At 38.4% G+C, this 8,545-nt stretch overlaps 1 non-coding gene across 1 annotated transcript; it reads left to right on the top strand.

Moving 5' to 3' along the window:
* Positions 1–4,165: 4,165 nt before the first annotated feature.
* LOC111900672 (small nucleolar RNA R71) lies at positions 4,166–4,272 on the top strand. Its single transcript, XR_002853261.1, has one exon. It is a non-coding gene; the product is annotated as a small nucleolar RNA R71 (small nucleolar RNA).
* Positions 4,273–8,545: the final 4,273 nt, after the last annotated feature.

The raw sequence follows: 8,545 nt of genomic DNA on the forward strand, positions 1-8,545 counted from the left end.
ATATATAAATCAAGCACTGAAGTAATATCTTTAAACTTCATTTTTGAATGTAATCCCAAAGAATCTTCATGAAAACCAAACCCGACATAAAAACACATTTCAGAACAAAGAAACCGAATCACTTCTTGTCTTTGAAGAGCTCCCCCTCCAAGTCACAATAATCTTCAAATAAGCTAATGATATAAGCCATCAAAAAATATCATGTAACAACCCAAACTTTAAGATTCGTAACGCCACTTGATCGAGAAAATACTAGAAGTCGGAGATATAACAAGTTCTTAGCCGAGCTTGATGAAGAACTTCTACTCTAAAGGATACTTCTCTGTAAAAGCTTTAGCAGAGCTCGATGAAGAACTTCCATTGTAAAAGCTACCTTCATAATTCTACCACAAGCTTTATCAAAAATCTTTCAAATTTGAAAAGTTACAAATCCAATTTCGAATGGCCATATCAAATTCTCCCCCGCTTTATAATAAAAAACATGATTATAAAGCCTTCAAATGGTCATGAGAATGATCTTGAATGGATAAAAAATTTACTAAGCTCCCCCGCGACAAAATGATATAAACGATGAAGTATAAAATCTGAAAAAGTCGAGAAAATTTGACGTTATTGCGAAAAACGACTTTCCAAACCGCCAAGACTTGGTGGAATCATTATTTTTCTTTTCACAAAAAATTTGTGCGTTAAAAAATTCAAAACTGTTCACCGGCCCTCACATTTGTAAACTTTTCTGAATATTGGGCAGAAACTGTCACTTGCTGAAAAACAGGGGCTGGAATGGTAATTCTGCATCAATATTCCCCTTTATTTGTAACAATTTCTAGGAATGGTCCAAAACTGCCAGGTCATGAAAAGTATAGAGACCAGATCATCAAATTCTTGAAACCTCTTTCACTATACCACCACCCATTTTCACCGATACAACAACAACCGCTACTGCAAAGGTAACAACCAACGTATCTGATACGAGGGTTCATACCGATGCAACCGAACCACCACCAGCTTCACCACCACCCCCATCTCCCGGTCATGCCTCTGACGGAGATAATCCTTTCCTTGGCGGGGAGAACATGCAATTTGATTCGGTCTATTTCAGTCCGTTTCAGGTGCAAAGCGACGATGATGAGGATGCTCCAGTAACAAAGAAGCACCTTAAGGAGTTGCATGAGAAGGTCGATTTGCTCATTGCTTCCTCCTCCAATTCTCAATCATCTCTTTCTGAAGCTGCTCTTCAGAAGATTGTTGATGCCTTCTCCCGGGCTCAGCAAGATTCAGTTGCTTCTGCCACTGCCGCCATAGATGCCTCGACGAAAGCTTGTGAGGCAGCGACCGAAAAAGTCGATAAACTATTCTCAGACGCCTCTACCTTGTTAAAGTCTTTATAGGAGAGTGTCGATGCTACAAATACAACGTTGGAACTAATTGTTCAACGGTTGGCCACGTTCGTCTCCACGGAGTTGAAGTCGTTTGCCACCCTTCGCCAATCAATCAATGACGACAACTCGGCCCTTCGTGCCTCCATCGACGAGTGCCTCTCTAAACTCCAAGAGGATCTGGCCGCAGAAAACTCGTTGATGGACGTTCTTGCAAGCAAAACCACCGCCCTCAAGGTCAAGAGTGCTCAGCTTTCCAACTCTCAGCAACAACTTGACACTCTTCGATCCGAACGGGAGGTCATCAAGACATGTGTTTCGGATGTACACTCTGCCATATCCAACATCCTGGAAGCACACGATCCGATCATGAACCACTCTGTGAGGCGAACCCTTGCAGAAAAACTCACTCTTGCCCTAGATTTGCTCAGTAAAATAGAAGGGCTACCTAGTTTCGTGTCCACTCCAAAACAAGGGGGAGAAGTGAAGTCCGGATCGAAACCACCTCCTTCCTCAAAAGCTGCTCACACAACCGAACCTCCTTCTGGTTAAACTTCTGGTTCGGGTGTGAAGGATAAAGGAAAGAAGATAGCTGAGGATGAAGAGGAAGAAGACAACGAAACCATTGCTGACTTGCTGAAACGCAAAAATAGTCGCAATGTTGATAATGACAATGTTCGTGTGGCGCGAGAAGCTGAACGCAGACAAAAAGAAGCCCACGATCTCCTCGAGAGCAGGAAGACTCTTTTCCCTGCTTGGACTCGAGAGAGAATGATTAAGGAGGCTATCGATACTCCGAGCATCCTATGGATCGAACCGGTGATCTCCTTCGACTGCTACAATTCTGTCGACTCGCAGTTCGACATGCCCTTAACCCGAAAGGCGTTCATCTTTCACGCCTTCGCTTGTGTTGCCGAGGTCCCTCATCCTCATCCGGAGGTTGATCGGGAATTAATTGAGTTCTATCTGAAGGCTGCTCAACCACAATATCAAACCTGGAGCACTCAGAAGATTGTCAACGTTCGGGTTTTGAAGCCATATTCTGAAGGGAGATTCATCAATATTCGGTTTAGGGTGATCAGAGGGTCTACAAAAATCGAACATCTCATATCTTTAGCAGATCTACTGAACCTCAACCCCCATGACTGGATTGTTCTGCACAACATCCTTTTGACGAATGAAGCTGAATATGGTCCAATCATTGACCATCTCAAAAGGATGTTGGTATGTTATATCATGGAGGTCGCCCTGATGGATCAGGAGATTGGAAATGTCTTCAAGAAGAAACCGAAGATATCTCCTGTTGGCTCAGCCAGTGATCTGAACCAGATGAAGATGGGAAAGATTGACCCAAGGCGAAATTCGGTCATGTTCACTAGGGCTGAAGGACAGAAATGTCTCTTTGCCTTAGCGGATAAAAATCTTTATACCACTGCTTGTCTAGAGCACGTGCTGGGGATCATCCACAGGTGTAAAGAAAATGCAGCGGATGATATCAAATACTTTGACGACATGATTCAGTGGTACATCCGATTCAGACAGACGATACTCGCCCTTATCTCGCGTCTGTTTCAAACTGTAAAGAAGAAGGTTCCTGCTGCTGCTGGCCCAAGCAAGAAGTAATGATCTCGCTCCAATTGACGCAAAGGGGGAGATTGTTGGGTAGCAGATTTATTTGTATTGCGTCATTGGGCTCGGTTTATAGTCCAAGTTTTGTGCTCCGGTTTGGGCCTGTCCAACCGTGAGCTTGTAGGGTTTAATATATAATAATGTGCTTGCATGCATATTAAAAAAATGATCTAGAAGACGATAGGAATTACGATAGCTTTACAGATTTCTTTATCGTTCTTGTAAACCCTTTAATCCTCTACAGTAGAAGTTCTTTATCGAGCTCTTCTGAGGGTTGTTGATTAATCATTCGACATCTTTGATCCATTATTGTGTTCTTGCTGTTTACTCATTTATTTCTTTACCTTTTTTATAGATCTAATCGATCTTCAAGTTAATTTTTAGCTTATCAATGTTAAATTCTAAAAATTAAATTTTTGGCCTCGAAATTTGGGATGTTACAGTTATTTTCGGTTTTACTAGGAAGTTCGCCCAGTGATCTTTGGTTGATTTGTTAAGCAAGTTGTCCTAGCTGCGTTTCTATGTTGTGAATAGATGCTTGCTGGTTTCTAAGCATGGTTCTTGTTTCTTGAATTGCAACATCATGATCACTATGTCTCTTTTCTGATGCAGTTACAAATTTGGTAAGCATTTCTTCCAAACTTGGTTTTCTTTCTTGAGTTGGCTCCTCCTTTTGGTAAAAACCTCTTCCTTTCTGCCTGTACTTCTCCTCCTTAGCCTTCTTGTACTCTTCATATGGGAGCCACTCTTTCTTTGGTTTTCACCAATCTTCATCATATCGGTCCCCACTTGAGTAACATACTTGCACCTTCTTGTTGCCATTTTCATCCAAGTCGCAGTCTCTAGTAAGATGGGGCCCATTGTAGTTTTCACACCCCACCCGTATAGCATGTATCGTTTGGTCCATTTTGTCCATCCTCCTATCCATGTTTTTCAACATGGTCATTACTACTGATAAGTCTTCTGAAGCTGCATAGGCGGACCCCCTTGTTACATCATTTCTTGGATTATGGTATTCTCTAGAATGCTTAGAGAATTCTTCAATTAGCTGCTTTATCACTGGAGGTGCCTTCTTCGTAAGTGGACCTTGCGAGTCAAGTAGTTGCCTTGTTGTAACATTTACTCCATCATAAAAGATGGAGACTTCTTGCTGACTATTGAGGTCGTGATGTGGGAAATTCATTAACAAGCTCTTCTACCTCTCCCAAGCCTCATATAGTGACTCTCCAGCTTGTTATTCAAAGTTGGTTATAGCTTTCTTGAGCTTAGATATCTTGGATGGTGGACAAAATTGATCAATGAAATCTTCTTTCAGTTAGGCCCATGTAGTGATGGATCCGGGGGGAAGTGACTTGAGCCAATCCTTTGCAGCACCCTTCAAAGTAACCGGAAGCATGCGAAGTAGCTGAGTTTCCTGAGGCACGTTGGGAACATTGAAATAATCAACTACATCATTAACTTCATCTAAGTGCTTGTAGGCGTCTTCATGATCTTTGACAGTGAAAGGGATTTCTTTAAGTAAAGCTAGGATATGACCCTTGAGCTCAAAAGCAGCAGTTGCGGGAATTGCGGGCTGCACAAGTCTCGGGCCAGTGTCATCGCGCATCCTCTTCTTCCATTCCCCCATGGGGACTTCATCGATATTATCCATAGTGATAGCTAAATCGTCCTCAAAATCGGATTCGTGCTCGTATGTAGGTTCCTCTTTTTCCTCGGACTCGTACTCGGTGTCTTCTTTAATCGGGTCTTCGATTGTTAAAGAGGCGCTGGATGCTCCTGATTTGCTGCTCTTCTTCTTGCTGAAAACGGACTTGAGGTTCTTTAGTGGCGAATTCTTTGAAGCAACGGTCTCCCCAACGGCTTTTCCTTTGTTCATCCTTAGTGCGGATTTCGGGTCTTCGAGGGTAGGGACCAGAGGTGTATCAGATCCTCGGGTCATGAAACAACTGTAAACAAACAAGAAAAAACGCGTAAAAACAACAAAAATGAAACAGAATGAAAAAGAAAAATAATTTGGCAAATAGCAGGGTACTCGTCGAGTAGGTGCGAATGCACTCGGCGAGTAGCCTGTTTAAAACAAAAAAAAATTAAAACTAATTAATAGACTTCTAAAAAGAAACTAATAATTTCTAAAACCTAACCTACTTACTATATTACTGAAAAATAACTTTGTGCAAGAGAAACTCACACAAAGGATCGATAAAATTAGGAATTAGACTTAATTTTGGAACCGTTCCCCGGCAACGGCGCCAAAAACTTGATGTGTGTATAATGCACTTGTTTTATTCCTACTTTTAGTTGATAAATTAAGCACACAAAGGCAGTGAACCTGTATTTTAGTGGTATAGTTGGATAAGCAGGGTGTCGAACTCAGGGAACAGAAATTAAACTAATAACTAATTTTAACTAAGCAAGTAATAACAGTAAAAGGGTTTTTCTCTAGTTTTACAAGACTAGAAACTTAAACACACCACTTAAGCACTTAATTAACTAAACAACTAAGACAAGTAACAAATTCACCAAATTTGATAGAGGGTTTTTGTTTAGGTCCAACCAATTCACTCCTATGGTTATTTATGTGATAAATCAATTGTTATTGGTCACCAACTATAGTGGTTAGGTTCATGTTCATTACTACTAACCCTTAGACAATTAATCAATTCAAGCAGTGGCCAATTGTTTAAACTAATCAATTTCCTAGTTCAATTATTTGGATTAAATAAGATTTGTAATTTGTTAATCAAGTTTGTGTTTCAATTAACCTCTTGTTTGTTGGTTTCTCAAACAAGCTCACACATTAATTTACCCATTCTCTAATTAATCCTAGTTTCATGTTCATTATTCCTAGGCATATGATAAAGTGTTCACATAAACATATGAGGTTAACAACTAAGAGATGTTCATGCAGCTTAATTGTCTTCCAATTAACAGAAAATCGTTGTGGTTAATGCATAAGGTTCTTTAACAAACTTAATTTAATAAAATCACCAATAAACAATCAAAGAAAGTAATAATTAAACCATAGGAGTAACTTGGTCTTCCTAAACAGAAACAATACGAATTTAGCTCATGGTTATAGTAAAAACAAACTCAAAAACAAATTCAACTAGGCTAGACATGCTTAATTCCTAAGATTAAGTGGAATGTGTAACCTAAATTTCCTTGATTCTTCAAAAGATCGAAGGTTAGGGTTTCTCAGCTCTCCAAAGGGTTCTTCAATCACAGGTGTAGCTCCCCAAAAGCCAGAAGTCTCTCCAATTCGGAATAAGGTTCGATATTTATAATTATCACAAAACATGGGCCACTCGGCGAGTAGGTCACCCAACTCGCCGAGTAGATGCGTAGAATATGTGTATTGCCAGGAGTCTGGACTTATCTTCGGGAATATTCTTGGGTACTCGCCGAGTAGCGTCGCAGACTCGCCGAGTTAGTGTGCTTTTCCTCATTCTTCATTCTTTTGGTTTCTAATTGCTTCTCCTTGTTCCTTTTTACTTCCAAGCATGTCTTTTGGACTGAAAACAAAATTTAAGCATTATTAAGTACCTTTTGTCCACATTATGCACATAATTAGCTAAAAATGTATGAAAATGTATGCTAAACATATGACTAATTATGCAAATATCACACATCACCAATCTCTCTAAGGTATGAGTTAGACCGAAAATCATAGCCCTAGGGGCCTTTATATAGTGCAGTCAAGAAACCCTATATAAGCCCAAACTCAATAAAATAATATTATTTTGAACCGGGTAATTATTCAGCTTCCTAATTATACACCAATGATAATTCTAGAAACCCTAAACGCTCCTTAAAACTGTCCATAGCCTCAAGGAGGGTTCTAGAATGCATTTTATTCAACTATTGAACAATTGCACTTCAATCCTTGCACTTTCAATTAATTCTTTTAATCACCAAGTTAATTCTAATTAATTTATGATTAAACATTAATTAAATATTACTATTTCCAATTAATATATTATCTCCATAATATATTAACAAATTATTTATTTCAATTTATTGGGTAAATTACACCGATCGTCCCCCGTGCACATGTCAGAAAGCGTGTTTAGTCCTTCTTTTCAAAAAGTAACTCGGATTGTCCCTCATTTGTTTAAATCCTGCACGTTTCATCCCTCCTAACTTGAAACGGCTATAATGCCCTTCTTTATTTATATTTTGATTTATTTTTTGTTAGTTTGTTAATTTAAATATAAAAAAAAACTAAAAAAACAAGTGGACCACCATACCAGATTACCCCCACCTTCAACATGACTTTATTTTTCTTAATTTGAACCGTGTTCTTGAATCTTGAGCATCAACCATCGTAACCACCCAAAGCAAAATCAGCAACCCTCTCAAGCTTCTCCGACATATCCCATCTCCACCATTAAAGGTCCTTAAAAAGTTCAATGATTACATCTTTTAACTTCAAGAATGATTTCAATTTCAACTTTGGTAATTTCAAAAACGATTTCAGATTTACAGATCTCAACAGGCTGTTGAAGATTTAGTTATTGAAGGTCTCGATTTGCATACATTGACACCTCCGAGTCTCTGTGACATCTTCCCAACAAAACCATCTACGCCGCCACCGTCCCTTTTTGATATCCATACATGTCGCTCCAATGGTGCCTGATTTAGGATCCAACTTAATGGTTGACTATCGATGATGAATTTCGAGGTGCAAATCGGCGGGAGTTTTAGCATACAGAGTGGTGGTGACTTCTAAAATTTCACCACCGCTGAAATTACAACCACATCTGGATTCACCACATCAACCACCGGTGAAATTTCGTTACTCTGTAAGGCTTCTTTTGAGGTCAGATCTTAGAATTAAACCACATTGACCAAATCAACCACATCTGGATGAGTTTTTTGAAGCTCGTCCGAGGAAGATAATAGTTCTGGAAGAAGATGACCTCGCTGGAAGAAGATGACATTGCCGACGGTTCTACAGAGATGAAAGAAGAAGAGAGAAAGAGGGAAAGGTTTTCACGTTCCAGCTTCATAAATGTGGGGTAGTAGGGTGAGGTTAGGGTAGAGGGTGAGAACGTAAAAACATTATTTTTATGTTATTATTGTGTAATGAGTTTTGTATCCATAACTTCATGTCATTATTCAACAACGAATAAATGAATAGTCACAAGTTAAAACTAAAATTAGAATTTACTACAAAAATGCACATACATAAGTTTATAATAGAATAATAACACTGTAATGAATAGATGACTAATCAAACGTTAATATTCATATTAGAATTACTTCAACAATACACATATGCTATATTCATTACAAAATAATATCATAAACATAGTGTTTTTATGTTTTCACACTATTTACTGTTTTTATTTGAACTTACTTCAACAATACACATATCCTACAAATATTATATATATATATATATATATATATATATATATATATATATATATATATATATATATATATATATATATATATATATATATATCACGTCATCTCATTCGTCACATGAAAAATAATAAAATTACTATTATCATGGATAATTAATTTGTATAGAC

The sequence above is a fragment of the Lactuca sativa genome, chromosome 5 (genome assembly GCF_002870075.4).
Source record: "Lactuca sativa cultivar Salinas chromosome 5, Lsat_Salinas_v11, whole genome shotgun sequence".
Taxonomy (NCBI): Eukaryota; Viridiplantae; Streptophyta; class Magnoliopsida; order Asterales; family Asteraceae; genus Lactuca; species Lactuca sativa.